Genomic DNA, 14,881 nt, shown 5'->3' on the forward strand with positions numbered 1-14,881 from the left:
AATGTCCCTAAATGTCCTTCATGTTGCATTTTGATATATTAAACGTTTCATTTATCCTGATATATTCTTTAAATTGTTAGATAATTAATGTGTCTTTCAATCTTAAATTCAGTTTTTCATTATTTTCAAAGGAAACCGTATATTTGTGTAGTTTTCTAGAACACAGACAAGTAACCTTAATGTTAAGACATATGACTTTGGCTATTAGTAATGTACAGCAATAATTATTGTGTATTTCTCACCTGCTGATACAGGGATACATTGATACAGATACATAGAACATTTTCTAACAAAAAAGAGAAATTATTTATAAATGTAAAATTGAGTTTAACATTTATTTAATAACTGACAGGTCTTCATAACGTTTTTTATGACTTCCAGTAATATACTGATTTGATTCCTCATTCATGAATAAAGTGTAGGGAAGTTGGCTTGGTTGGATTTGTGCATTTATTCACTGCAGTGAGGCAGCGAGGATGACGGGAGAACAGACAGAGGTCAGAGGTGAAAGGTTACTCACCTGGAGGGAAGAAAGTTGGGAGAAAGTTTGCAGAACGATAATATTTTCAGGAAGCGGAAAAAAAAGAACATGAATAGCGGAGAAAAGTTGCAAAATTGACCACAATAAACTGACCACCGTGAGTTTAATGCATGCACCTGTCGACGGGAGGAGCAGCGCGAGGACATGATGAGGAAGGAGATGCTAACTCGCTAACAGCACCTGCTTCATAACGAGGCTACTGACTGAAACAATGATACTTCGTATGAGGTAAAATATTAACCCCCAGTTTTCTACACACATTTTTTCGATAATATGTACACATGCTTTTAAAAATGTACTCAACATAAGCGCACTAGCAACTTTGCTACGTAGCTTGATAAAAGTATGTTATGGTTGGATTTAGCTTTGCTTTCATCCGTCTAATACTCATTAGCATCCTATAGCCTACCTAAAAGTATGGTAGTAGGCTAACTGCATGCAGTGGTTTCCCCTCCTGTTGTTTTACTTTGGTGGTTTTGATGCAACACATACAGTAATGGGCTACGTTTTTCTATCCAGAGGTTGCAAAATAACTCGATAATATAAATAAAAACAGCAATAATACATTTAGAAATACTCTGTTACAAGTAAAAGTACAAAATAAATGGCATAAAATGTACTTAAAGTAGAGTACTTGTCATGCCTAATGGCCCATTGTTTATATTAATGCATTAAGGTGGTAAAGCTAATTGAATTTCTCATGCTGGATATCTTAACTCATAAACAATTACATGTCAATATTTACTTACACATTGATTTATATTTTGTATAATGTGATGATCTGAATCTGTAAAGTAACTAGTATGAGTGTTAAAATGAATGTAGTGGACTAAAAAGTACATTATTTGCTTTCAACATGTAGTAAAGCAGAAGTAAAAAGTATCATAGAATGAAAATTCTCAGGTAAAGTGATATCAAAATTATTCTTAGTACAGTTCTTGAGTAAGGCCCCACTCACACGGGAACGTTTGCGTTTATGCACAGTATGCGTATTCAAAAAAGTCTTCCGTTCACATGCGTTTCATTTAACGTGTCTGTTCAAACGAGGCCGCTGGAAACGCTGTAGTACATATGCCGGGACTGTAAGTGGCGCTGTAACTTCCGCCAAAATACACCAAAAGCAGCGAAGAAGAGCAGCCCCGCCGCAATGTTGCCATGGCTCTGTTTAAGCCCCGCGGTGTATTTAGCAACATGTAGTTTCAGGAAATATTCGTATCGAGGTGATTACACGGACTCGGTTGACCCCCCAGAGCGTTTCGTTTGCAAATCTATCCACCTTGGGACCCGTTATCGTTTGTGGGGTCAGTTTCTATCGGCCTCGTGTAAATAATAGGGCTATACGCACGCGAAACTATGCAGATACAAGCAGTTTTCTCCTCGTGTAAACGGCGCCTAAATATTGCAAAGTGCCTATGCGAAGGTGCAGTAGCACGGGCCCCTGTCTTGTCACTGGGCTGTCACTTCTGAAGACATGTTGACATCAGTAAAGCACAGGTGTAATTAATCAAAAATGAATGATGGCTAAATTCTACTTCCAGGTTCGGAGTCAAGTCATGCTAAAGAGCCATTTAACCCGAATGGAACAGAGCTATAATTAGTGTTATTACTCACACCTGTGCTTTCTCTGCTATGACAAGTCAAAATGTCGTTTAACTCAAATAATTGTCCATTAAAATGACTGAATTCAGTTTACAGTAGATATCAGACTAATTTGTGGATACAGGTCTTTGACACATGGTGAATTACCAGATTAAGTCAATACTGCTTCTACACAGACAACATACTGTTTCACGATACTTTTTCATCGTGACTAGCAATTTTTATGACACTTGAGAAACTAATGACAGACACAGTTTCCTTCTAACCCAGTGTTGACCTCCACGAGTAAAACCTGCGTTTTTCCTTCCTCCTTTTCTTGGTTTTCATTCATGAACCTGACAGATAGTCTCCCTATATTTGGGCCTTCAGATTTAAAAGATATATGATGTAATATTCATACATTATTTTGAAAACACTTCAAAACAAAATCCCTCTGCTGTCGACAGATTTGATGGATAGAAATGTAAGTGTTTCCCAAAGGTTACAAAGATATGCCATCATGTTGAAAGAGTGACAGTATCATAAGATTATAACTTTCTTCCTCTCTGATCTTTTCTTCCTTTTGTAGTAGATTTTGAACACCCTTCATAGCAATTGAATATGTTTTGCCAGAGAGGATGAGGCAATAACGCTGCAACGTCTCTTTTGTTGTCACCCCCCACCTTTATGGCGGTGTATTCCTTCTTATCTTTTGTAACCGCTCTCCAGATACTCCTGATACGCCTGAGGTGACATTCCCAGTGTGGTTTTGATCCAGCTATTAGGCCATGAGAATTAATATGAACTAGTGCAGTGTCCGTTTGCAACCTGCCTGTTTGGAATTAGTTTGTCCTTATGTATTGCTTGCATAAATACGGCTAATTTAAACGACTCAACGATGCACTTTTTGTCTCATGAGCAATACACCTGCCACGTTTGAAGTTGATCGGAGAAGTGGTTGTCAAAAAGATTCCGAATAAATATGTGTCTTTTTCTGGTCCGTCTTTCTTTATCTGTTTTTGTAGTGTATTGAGTGCCGGAGAGTGAGTTTTACCCAGCATGCTTTTCAGCAGTGTAACCGTTTATATGTCTCCTGAATAGACTACACAGTGTATTCATAACTAATACATATCTCTCTCTCAATAGACAAGTGTAAAGTCGATTGGTTGAATGATTGTCGACAAAAAATGTCATAAACCGAAGTAAAACTAATGATTTGATTTCTCTTGATAAAGTAGTGTAGCATTTACTTTTTCTAATTCATACTGTACATTTTTGGTAATCTTATTAACTCATAGTCCAGCATCCTACTCACAGTTGTTTTGTTGTCTAAACTAATTGAAGTAGTACATATATATATATATCCTTTATTTAACCAGGTAAAAAGACTCATTGAGATTAAAATCTCTTTTCCAAGAGTGACCTGGCTAAGAAGGGCAGCATGAACAAAGTTGCAACAGATAAAACACAGACAAGACAGGCAGACAAATACAGCTGTAAAACACAAATAAAATGGCACATTAGCCAGTCACTATGCGAAATAAAACAAACTTTTAAAAATCTTTAAAAACTGGCAACATTTTAAACGATTTTAAGATATACGAGCACTCACATCTACCAATGGTGTCATGTTCTCTGTCCTTTAAGATGGACCTGAATTCCCCCATAGTGATTAAATATGAGAGTTTCAGCTCCTTCTGTACATTGTTCCAAGCTGTGGTGGCAGCATATTTAAAAGCCGTTTTAACCAGTTTTCAGTACAGAAATACAGTTGTGGTAATTAAACATATTTGCCTGAATAAATCATACTGACACATTCTGTTCTTGTGAGTTAGGAGATGCATTTTTCCATCATTTGATATGCTAATTATACGATTACAGTTACTAGAATACAGCTTTACATGATATGTCATCCAAATGTTTCGCTGTTTACAACCCTCTTGCAGATGTAAGGCCCTACTGGTGCGTTATAAATACTGAAAGGCTTTAAAGCAGCCGACTGTGCAGTTATTTTAGAACACTTTCCCCGGCACGGCAGGCATGTTTTTCTTCTCCCTTAACTAAACTAACATCCCACTTATTTTCGGCCAAGCAACTTCCTAACGGCTCTCTGACAGTGTTAGCACACAAAGCGGTTCAGAGGAGGATGAGGAGGCAGGCGGAGGAAACAGTAGAAAGGAGCTTTTAAAGCAAGCTGAGCCACCAACTGCTCCTGCACATCTTTTCTCTTATCTTAATAAGTAATGAGGCTGCCACAGGCTGACAATGAAGTATTTTGAAAATAGTTCTAATGTATGGCTTTGAAAGGAGTGGTTGGGCATTGATGTATGGCACAAACAGGCTTGGAAACAAGTGAAATATTAATGGGCTGTTTCCCAGGAGTAATGTGGGATTTACCTGATTGCTTTAGTGAGAGACCAGGCTGGGATGAGGGTGGGGGGGGGGCAGCAGGACACGGATATGACTGAGAGACATTAGGACTGGAGTGATGTGAAGGTGTTGGCTTTCAGTAATCAGATTTCTAAAATGCAACCATCCACCAAATAAATTAACACTTATCGTCACATTAATTCAATACGGCCGATCTAATTGGCAAGGCAAGATCGATTACAACATGCAAATATATCACAAAACAGACTGAAGCATTTATTTGGATTTAGAAGAGAAAATGCACCCTTTTTTGTGAAAATCAAACAACAAAGCCCGCACCTGTTTTTATATTATACCTATTTTTAAAGGCTAATAATCGTATTCACTAGCTCTTGCAACAGGAATGAACCCAATCCATCTCTTCTTGGTGCTAATTAATCACCTGAGACTGTTCAATTTTACACTTTGTCAAATCATATCTGAATACACCACAAGGGAGCAGCAGTGTTAAAGGAAGGGAGCTCAGCAGGTTGCTTTAACACATCATAAAGCAAAGCAGCCAACTCAATCCTCTTTCTGTGTGAGATCGAAGTGGCAATGTTCTAATGTGATAGACTTGAAGTGAAAGAAACTGTAAAACAAGTGACACACATTCACAGTTTTTAGTGACTCGTCAAAACAACTATACACATTTCAGTTGCCTCTCCTTGAAATCAAAAATCCTCATAACTTCAAGTTGTTTGGAATTGAATGTATCATGTGTTACAGTGCATGGAAAGCAGAACGGCCCACTGTTGGAACAGCATGGTGAAAGAACGAGCATACCGTAATAGTTTAAGTGCTTTACCCCGGAGAGGAGGCCTGAAACAACACTGACGCACAGAATTAAAAAAGTTCCGTTTGAGAGCAGCAGTGGCATCGCACAATGCTTGGAAATGCCATTCAAGCCCAGTAAAAGGTCAATAGTTAGAATAACTTTTGTTAGAGGAAAAGGAAAAAACGTGGCTGTGCTATCACAAATTGCTTCCAGATCCCTTCTCTCGGAACAAGTTATTAACAGAAATTGTGTGCAGACGTTGACACCACTTGAGCAGAATCATACTTTTCTCTTTGAAGTGCAGAATGAGTGGGCGCTCTCCTAACTCTGAAACATGGCCCTTTGTTTTGCTTAGTCACTCGCCTTTCTTATGTTGCGTGTGTGAGAGCAGTATGGGAATTTATTGCACTTACAGATTGAAATTTGATTGACGGAAAATTGCCCAATAGTTCAAACAAATGGACTTCTTTCCTTCTATTCTCCTCTGTCATTTCCTGCAAGTGTTGCTAAGAGGAATTATGTTTTTGGTTGGTACAATGTAAAAAGCCTATACAATACCTTAAGCTATTATTTCATGCATACGTTCAGCATTCATCAGTTGCAAATGTAGCTTATTGTATTAAAACAATATGAGCCTTACAGTGTTGCCATGTTAAGTAACATAATGTCATGAGGCATACGCTCCTATTTCCTCTTTTTACGTAGATCTTGATTCTATAGTTTTGACCAATATATGGGATTGCATACTTATACTAGAGTAATTCTGGGAGCTGTGGCCTAATGCAGTCTTTTGATAATTCATAGTTCACTTAGAAAAATACAAGTGACAATACTGTCACATTTCTTATTTATCTGTGTGGATGATAAACAAATTAATAATGCTTAACACAAAATAGAATTGATTTAAAATGGTATTAAAACTATCTGAGCTTCATATCTGCTTGGGGCTTGATGTAAAAGCAGCTGCTGCTACCATAATAATGATCAGTGTTGATGTATACTGTATATTTGCCAAAACTACGACAAAGGACCCAGGTTGTAGAAAGCAGGCTTTCTCTGGGTAGTATTGGAGGTGTTGTGAATCACTTTCTGATTATCCTCCTCGCGATGTTTCTCAGTGTTTGGTGCTTTGGATATCAGCTCTCCAAACAGGGTCTATTACTCAGCTTTAACTTCTCCGTTTAGAACCTAAAATGCTTCCACTCGGCGATAGCTCATGCACGTCGTGATTGTTCTCTCTGTGACTGGAAGTGTAATGTGTGGTGTTAAGTAACCCCCCCCCTTCACAACACAAGTGCTACTGCTCTCAGCAAGTCTGAGAAAGACACATGGTGGCAGTTGCTGAGACTTTCTTATCTCCTGTCAATCATCGCCTCGTGCACAAAGAAGGCCTTTAGCTCACAGTCGGCTCTAATGACGCTTCACAATGTGAGTTTTCATTTTACCTTTGGATAAAATATCCTCCATTACAGTAAACTTCTATTTCATTGGCCGACGGAGCAACCTTACTCACTATAATATCCGGTCTGAAGGCCACATTTGCCACACTTAGCCTTTTTCACTCCTCCTGAGCAGAGTGCCACTGCTGCTTGAAATGAAAAGCAAATATTAATATTCGCTGGTGTTACTCTGGAACGTGAATTATGGGAGGCCCAGGGAGGCGTTTTACATTCCCCACTTAATGACACATTTACTCTCCTGTACTGTGGGCAGTTTAACCTCACAAAAAATACACTGTCGTTCAATATCTTCTTTGATAGCTAATGATAGCTCTCAGGCCTTCAGTTTGTGTGCTTTTAAGCGTCTAAAGTGCAAAGGAAATGCATTTTTTTTTAAGAGTTACAGTATAATGAATACAATTTATTTGTATTTATCTGTAGATTAAAACGCAATCCTCTCTACAATATGTTGACTTGAACATTGGTTTAAAACAAACATCCTTTTTTTAAATGCATATTAAGTCAATACTCACTATAGTGACGATTGATTGTAAATAAACAGCTCTTTTTCAGATAGTCTTTGACGATATTGGCTGCCGCATTATTGCATTTTTGGGGATCACATATTGATGTTAACAACTAATGATTTCAATCTAAATTATGCAATGAAATCAGTTTTTAAAACAGTGAAAAACAATTGTATTCATCAACATAAGTCCAGTGCAGTATTTTTGTCGATGTTTCAAAGAACCAATCCAATTTACATGAACTCAAGTGCTGAATCTATATCTAATCAGTTTATCTCCTATCTTTTGTGGAACACGGAGACACAATACTTTATCTCAGGAGCTTGTTATCAGTTTTCACTGCTGTTTTTATTCTATTAATGCAATATTTTTTAACCAAAGATGGACAACTTCGAACAAATGATTCAGAACAGTTGCTTAAAGCTACAATCCCCGACTGTGAAAAGCTGGTTAGTATTGAAGTGTCTTTATGAGAAGAAGGGAGAGCATGCTGGGTAATTTCACACCGATGGATGGCCTCCACACCAGCGCTCTCACATTAGGAGACCAATTACTGCGCGGCGAGATGAAAGAGACTTAGTAAATATGAAATAGGTTGTCCGGGGTGACATTAATAGAGTTAACCCAGGGACAGGGGGAGATCAGAGGGGCCTCGACCATATTAACCAATCTGTCTGTGTCCGCACACACAACAGCTGATCGAACATAATGACAGTGTGTGTCATCAAAACACAATGACCACTAACAACAGTGTGTGTGTGTGTGTGAGCATGGATGCTTCTGGGTGCATTTTACTGTCTGAAGGAATAGAAATACAACTATCCTGTTGTTCAGTAACACTACTATGTGAAATATATATAATGTATACTCTTAAGTCAGGTTTTACTCGCTGCTGCTTCAATACTCAGACTGTTCCACCACTGTTGAGGGATGACTGTGTGCATTATACACTTTTTACACACTATTAATGTTGTCACCTGCCATCATTACTTTTCTATGTACACTTATAGGGGTGCACAATAATAATAAACATTTTAACAAATCGTGATAACCAAATTGCAAGAAGCACATTATTTGGTAAAGGCTAAATATGTGAAATATCTGCATGAAGTATTGTGTCACTGCAAAGAGATCCTGGCCTTCAGACTGTAAACTAAAGACTTAAAAGACTAGGGCTGCACGATATATCGTGTCGTGGCGATAATCGCGTTACTCAAACACGTCATGTTACAATTCTTTTGCTGCTTGCTACAAAAGGAATAGGTACTTGAGTGAGTGACATGCAGGCTCTGCATGCACAGCAAACCACTAGAGATGTCCCGATCCGATCACGGGATTTTGAAAAGATCGGAATCGGGAGAAAAAAATCGGGGATCGGAAATTTTTTTAATTTTAATTTTTTTTTTTATTATTTTATTTAATGTTACAAAACAAAAATGACCATGTTCACATCTTAAAGTCATCCTGAGGCCTTAGTTTTGGTTTAAAATTACACAACAACATGTGTTGCTTCTTTTGGGCTTGTTTTCATAGACCTGGTTGCTTATTTCTCTCAAATCTGGCCACAGAGTGGGCGCAGTGTCTAATAGTAGCAGTAAGCTAACAAGAGGCTACGTTCAGCTGGTGACTCGGGAGTCGGGACAGAGAAAATGTCAGGAGTTTGGAAGTATTATAAAATTGAAAGCGAAGGCAGTGTAACAGCCAGATGCAATGTTTGCAAGGCGGAGGTTCCGCGTGGTGGAAAGAACAGAGCTACGTTCAACATGACCAATCTAATACCAAACACCACCACAACAACACGACGAGTACACAGCGGCCACTCAGGGGTAAACGGCACTGAAACAACCGGACACTTCAGAGACTTTTAAAAGGAAAGAGAAACTACCCCAGAACAGTGAAAAGGCCAAAAAGATAACAGCCAAGATAGCTGAATTCATTGCGTTGGATGACCAGCCGTTATCTGTTACCTTTTTTTTCTCTTAATTTTAATGCATTGCATAAAGATCGGATCGGGAAAAATCGGTATCGGCAGATTGTCAAAATCAAATGATCGGAATCGGATCGGGACATCCCTACCAATCACAATCATTCTTGATCAGATCACAGCAGGATAACCGAGCAAGCTCAGCTTGTTGCTCTGATAACATAAGATCCAGAAGTCCGTAAACTAAAATCCTTCATCGGTTAAATATCGTTAAAAAAATACCAATTGTATGGCATTAAGTTCAAGAAGGATGGTTTGCGAACAAGAAAACGGTCTTTTCTTCAATTCCTGTATTTTTTCATATCGCAGGGAAAAAAAATATATCGCAATGTCAGTTTTTTTTCAATATCGTGCATCCCTATAAAAGACATCTTGAAACACCACAACATGATTTATTAAGATAGATTTTTTATTATATATTCCTCTAATGTCGCAAATAATATCCCAACTACACTATATGTCATAATAAGTGCAATTAGTTAAGTTTTTTCCAAAAATTGTGGGCAGTCCCTATCTATTTACTTTGAGAATCCTGGGCTACTTTACTGGTTGTTACCATGGATGTGTACATACTTGATTTGATTTTACTTACGTGTGCTTGGCTCCTTATTTAATGTTTACTCAATGTCTCATTTACTGTATGCAATTGGTCCCTTTGTGGAAAAGATGTCTGTTGCTACTGCTACTACTTGTCCATGTAACTGAACTGGTTGAATCTGCTAACACACAAGCATCAGATGAAAACAGATTACCTAAAAACACTTTTCTGTGGTGGGTTTAGTTTGGGAAGTAGAAGGTTGGTGAGGGAGAGATGGTCTTTAATTAGATACATGCAGGCAGGCAGCTGGCATTGTTTACGCGGTAACCCACCCCCCCCCACCCCCCCCCCCCCCCCCCCCCCCCCCCCCCCCCCCCCCCCATGCCTCCTGACAGCAGCTTTGAAATATGGCTCTTCTTCTTGTTGGCTTTCTTCAGCTTTTGTCGTCCAGATTTAAAAGCATATTGGTGTTTATGCACAGAGCGCTATAATGATCTATCATACCATGCGTCAAGCGGGCTGAGTCCTCTGCTCCACATAAATAAGCAGCAATTTGGCCATCTGCTCGGATTCCTACCGTCTCCCTGGAGACCCCCATCTGCCTTTACATTATCAATTACAGTTCAGCCATAACGCTGCCCTCTCCTCAATAAACAACAGACACCCCTGCACTTCCTAACCTATCACCAAATGGTCATCTATGTTTTATTATTTTATGTTTAATTAATACCCTGTTTTCATCGAATTTAACACGTGCAGGATAGAGAAATACACCATCTAAGGTATCTTCAGACAACGTATGTTTTTCATGAATTGCTAGTTATTTCATTTGTAGTTTGAACTGTGTAATTCTTGAGGAACTCTTGATTGTTTGCTTTGTTTTAGCTAGTGATTGTGTAAACAATGTTCATTTATGTTACACTTCTGTACTTGAATGTTAATGAGATGAAATGTTTTGTTTGTTTGTGTTACTGTGGCCATAGTGTGTAAATGTATGTGTGTGGACCTCAAAAGGAATAGCCAATGCTAGTGCTAATGGGGATCCTCATAAAGACATATGAATGTACTGATCATGTGATTTCATGCATTTATATTTGTTGCCTGGACAAAAATAACAATGAGATTGCTTAAATAACCCCTTTTGTGAGAAGTGGTGTCATAGTCAGTGGCGACTGGTCATTAGGGGCAGGTGGGGCACAGCCCCACCTAGTGTCAGCAGAAAGTATTACAAATAATGATTACAAAAATGCAAAAAAATAAATAAAAAAATATATAAAATATATTTTAAGATCATGTTTAATCATCTGATTCGTCTGTACATTGCTGTTTTAGTCTGTGTTCTTCTAATTAGTGTGTCTACAGTCACAGTGTGTGCCTATTGAGCTGTTTAGAGCCATGTGGGACAAAACCTGATTATGCCCCTTCCTCTCGCTGTGAAGTCAACGGTGACTGTAAAAACTTCACTGCGCATGCTCAGAGTATTTTGTAATGAAATGTGTGTGTCAAAAAAATAATGACCAGAGGGGCATGGAGCTACCATCCCCACTATACGTCGTCTCAAATCATTCAGAGCTGATTGGCTGTAAGTACGTGTGCCGCGAAAAGTGTGGTGTGTGAAGAGGAGACGAGAGAGCTGCAGTGGCGCGTCCTAAAACCAGGAAGTAAGCTGCGCATGGCTTCCCTCGACAAAAAAGCAATGAGATTTCTCCAGAGGATTTTAGAAAATAGCTCGAAATAAGATCTGTGGGAAACGTACCTGTTAGATAAATGCACGTTTTGATTAGCCGGATAACATCCACATGTCTACCCTACTTTTATAATTTTTTTATCATAAATCTATGGATTAGATTTATGATAGACTTTTGAAACTACAAGAACATAAGGAGGACTTTTACAAAAAAGTAATAGAAATGTTTGTCCAGAAGGATAGGCAAATGGACTTCATCTTCAAGTCAAGGTAAGACCGCCATTTTATTGAAAATGGGATCTTACTAAGAGAGAACAATTCAATATTTAAATTATAAAATTACATTTTTTGGGTATCCTTTTGTTGAACTGTCTGTTTAAAATTAATCGAAGCATCAGACAAAAAAAGCTTTTGAAAATAATATTATATTTTGGTTTAGGTCAAAATATAATATTTGTAAACCCGAAGAGTCAGTGCCAGTGCCTCACCAGCCATGAACCTCACTGCACGTCACTGCAGAAGCTTATATATAGACATCTAAGTTTTTTGTGCCCCACCACTTTTGTACATATAAAAACGCCACTGGTCATAGTGTAAAGGTTAAAGCCATATTTTGCACCAAGTGTTAGACAGGTGTTGCCTAAAGTCAAACCTGCACGGCGCATAGTGGATCTTCTGTTCAATGAATAGATTAATTTACCATTAAACACCTTAAACAGATACAAATAAATCCATTTAGAAGGAGTCAATTACAACCGTAAATGCTTCAAAATGTGTTAGATAGTGTTTTACTTCCACTGGATTTCTGATCTCAGAATACTCTGCAAAATGTATATTCATCCATCTGCAGCATGACTTGCAGTCTTACTCTGTTCAACGCACTGCATGTAAGACGATGTTATAGCATGTGTTTTCACGATGAAACGTCTGCACCGCTGTCTTTCTGATCATGGTTTGTGATTCTTCTTTACTTTCAGTGTGGCACTCTGTACCTGGGATGATCTGTTGAGTTTTTCTCCAAAGTCTGGCTGTGAGGAGAGGATGAGAAGCACCCTTGTTCTGCAGTTTCCAGGAAAAGCGGCGAGGTTCTCAAGGGGACAGGTATGTGTGGGAAGAGGACCCTTGTCAAGAGCATGGCGCCTCATTAATATGGAGACAGGTGCTCTTTTGATGAGTTCATAAGCAGTTCAGCAGCAGCCTGGAAGTAGTGCACTTTACAAGGCTGTTCAAAGATCTTTGACATCTGAGGAGAGCCAGTGAAGCCAATAATCCTACTTTCAGAATGTGAGTCTTTCCTCTGAGATCAATCCCGGATCGAAACATCAAATAGAACTGCTGCTTTTCTCTTTTTAAACCCCCCCTCCTCCCCTTACAAAAATCACTTACTAGATGGTATTAGACAAGCTGGCAAAAGTGTCATTACCGCTGGGAAGAGGGGATGGATGGATTTCCGTCAAATTGTGGAATATTTTCCACCAATTTAAGCCCATGGTTAAGAGCGCAGCATTATTGATAAGACTGAGCTCTGGGTCCGGCGCGGTACCCAGGGGTCCGGAGAGAAGCAATCCACAGAAGTGGGCTTTCATGTTCATCTATGTACAAGAACAAAGCGAGGATTAAGTCTGGGCCTTTCATCCACAAAGCGGGAGGAGTATTATTTTCTTTTTTACCTTTTTACTCGCCCCTAGGGATGGTCCTGCACTCGGACATAAAACTGTCGCCTCTGGCAGGTGTGACGATCCCCCACACTGTGCTTTTCAAGAGTGTGGGAACATATCTGCCACTAATAGGCATGTTACTACACTGTTTGTCTGATTTCCAATGTGTCGTGCAAACCAAAGATGCTTGAGGTCATACTTACAGGTTACAGTTTAGAGTCAGTAGCACAAGTTGTCCTCTCCAATCAGGGTGAAATGTTGCCTCGATGCACTGACAGGAAATCAGGTTCATTATTTCTAGCCTTCCTTTTAATTTGAACGGATGTTTTATTTGACAACAGGGCGGTCAATCTGTTTGTATTGATGCTGTCATTTCTGGAGGCAAGAATGGGCCCAAGTTAAATCGTAGATATGTTGGGAATCATGTTTCATCCGTCTCTAAGGTTTATAAGTAGATTACCTTTTGTAATTCGTTTTGTTACACCAGTCAATAAGCGTCCGATGCAAATGTGGTTCATTTATATTTGAATTGATGTCCTGTCCCCATTAACTTATGCCTCTAATGCATTCTGGTACATTAGTAAATAGACCTGCCGGATTAATCATTAGTTCATTGGGATCATTTGCTTTCCTCGTGCTTAATCGAATCTCTGACATTGGTAATAAGGGCAGACTTCACCTGCCTCCCTGGACACTCAAAAACAAGGAAGAGTAATTTCAGGGGAATGTTATACTCTTTTATTTGTTTCACTTGGGCACCACATTTCCATTCTTGAAAAATGGATACGCACAAACATGTATCAATAGTTTGGATGTTGTTTCTCATATTAAGTGATAAAGTTTGACTTGAATTGACATTTAGATTTCTACCTGTTTCCCTTATTTCCATGCACCCTCGCTCTCCGTTATCACCCTCTCTCACACTGACCCTGATAATGAATGGCTTATATGTCTTGAGAATAAAACCTCTAAATAGGCTCCTTGAACATTATTTATTTAGTTCTAATTAATGGAAGCATACCTGGATTGAATTGAACAAGGCTAAGGTCGCTGTGTCTCGTTATAAGAAGCCTTGTGTCCTTTTATCCTCCTTTTTACAGCCTGACATATTCATATAATGAATCATAATTAATAAAAGCACATGTTTTGATTTCCTTTACACTTGGCTACTTTAACATCTGCCACCTCATTTGGTAGTCTCTCTAAGGTTCAACAGTACGGATATGTATTGTCCACCTTTTCATGTCTTTTCTACATCAACATGTGTCCCCTCTTCTTCATGTCTCTTCTACATCAACATGTGTCCCCTCTTCTTCATGTCTCTTCTACATCAACATGTGTCCCCTCTTCTTCATGTCTCTTCTACATCAACATGTGTCCCCTCTTCTTCATGTCTCTTCTACATCAACATGTGTCCCCTCTTCTTCATGTCTCTTCTACATCAACATGTGTCCCCTCTGTGTAAAGAGACTCTGAAAGTTTCAGGAACAAAGATTCTCTCTCTTTTTGTCCTGATCCATTTATATAAATACCTGTCTGAAAATGAGCTGATCAGATTTTGGCCACTTTATGATGTCATAACAATTTGTCTTGTGTAATCATTAGCCAATTACCAACCAAGGTAACCCCCCCCCCACACCTTATCACCTGAATCTCCTCCTAGAGCACCATTGTGTTATTTCTAACCAAATATCTCTCAGAGGGGCGTGGGGAGGGGCTCCTTATTTTCATCTAAAGTAACA

The 14,881-nt window shown here is 38.9% G+C and overlaps 1 long non-coding RNA gene across 1 annotated transcript in view; it reads left to right on the forward strand.

Moving 5' to 3' along the window:
- The first annotated feature begins 492 nt into the window (after positions 1-492).
- Positions 493-14,881, forward strand: part of LOC117496712 — a 65,038-nt gene continuing 50,649 nt past the window's right edge. The window contains exons 1-2 of the long non-coding RNA XR_004557318.1: positions 493-769; positions 12,459-12,582. This is a non-coding gene — a long non-coding RNA (uncharacterized LOC117496712). The remainder of the gene's footprint in view (positions 770-12,458; positions 12,583-14,881) is intronic.

The sequence above is a fragment of the Trematomus bernacchii genome, unplaced genomic scaffold (genome assembly GCF_902827165.1).
Source record: "Trematomus bernacchii unplaced genomic scaffold, fTreBer1.1, whole genome shotgun sequence".
Taxonomy (NCBI): Eukaryota; Metazoa; Chordata; class Actinopteri; order Perciformes; family Nototheniidae; genus Trematomus; species Trematomus bernacchii.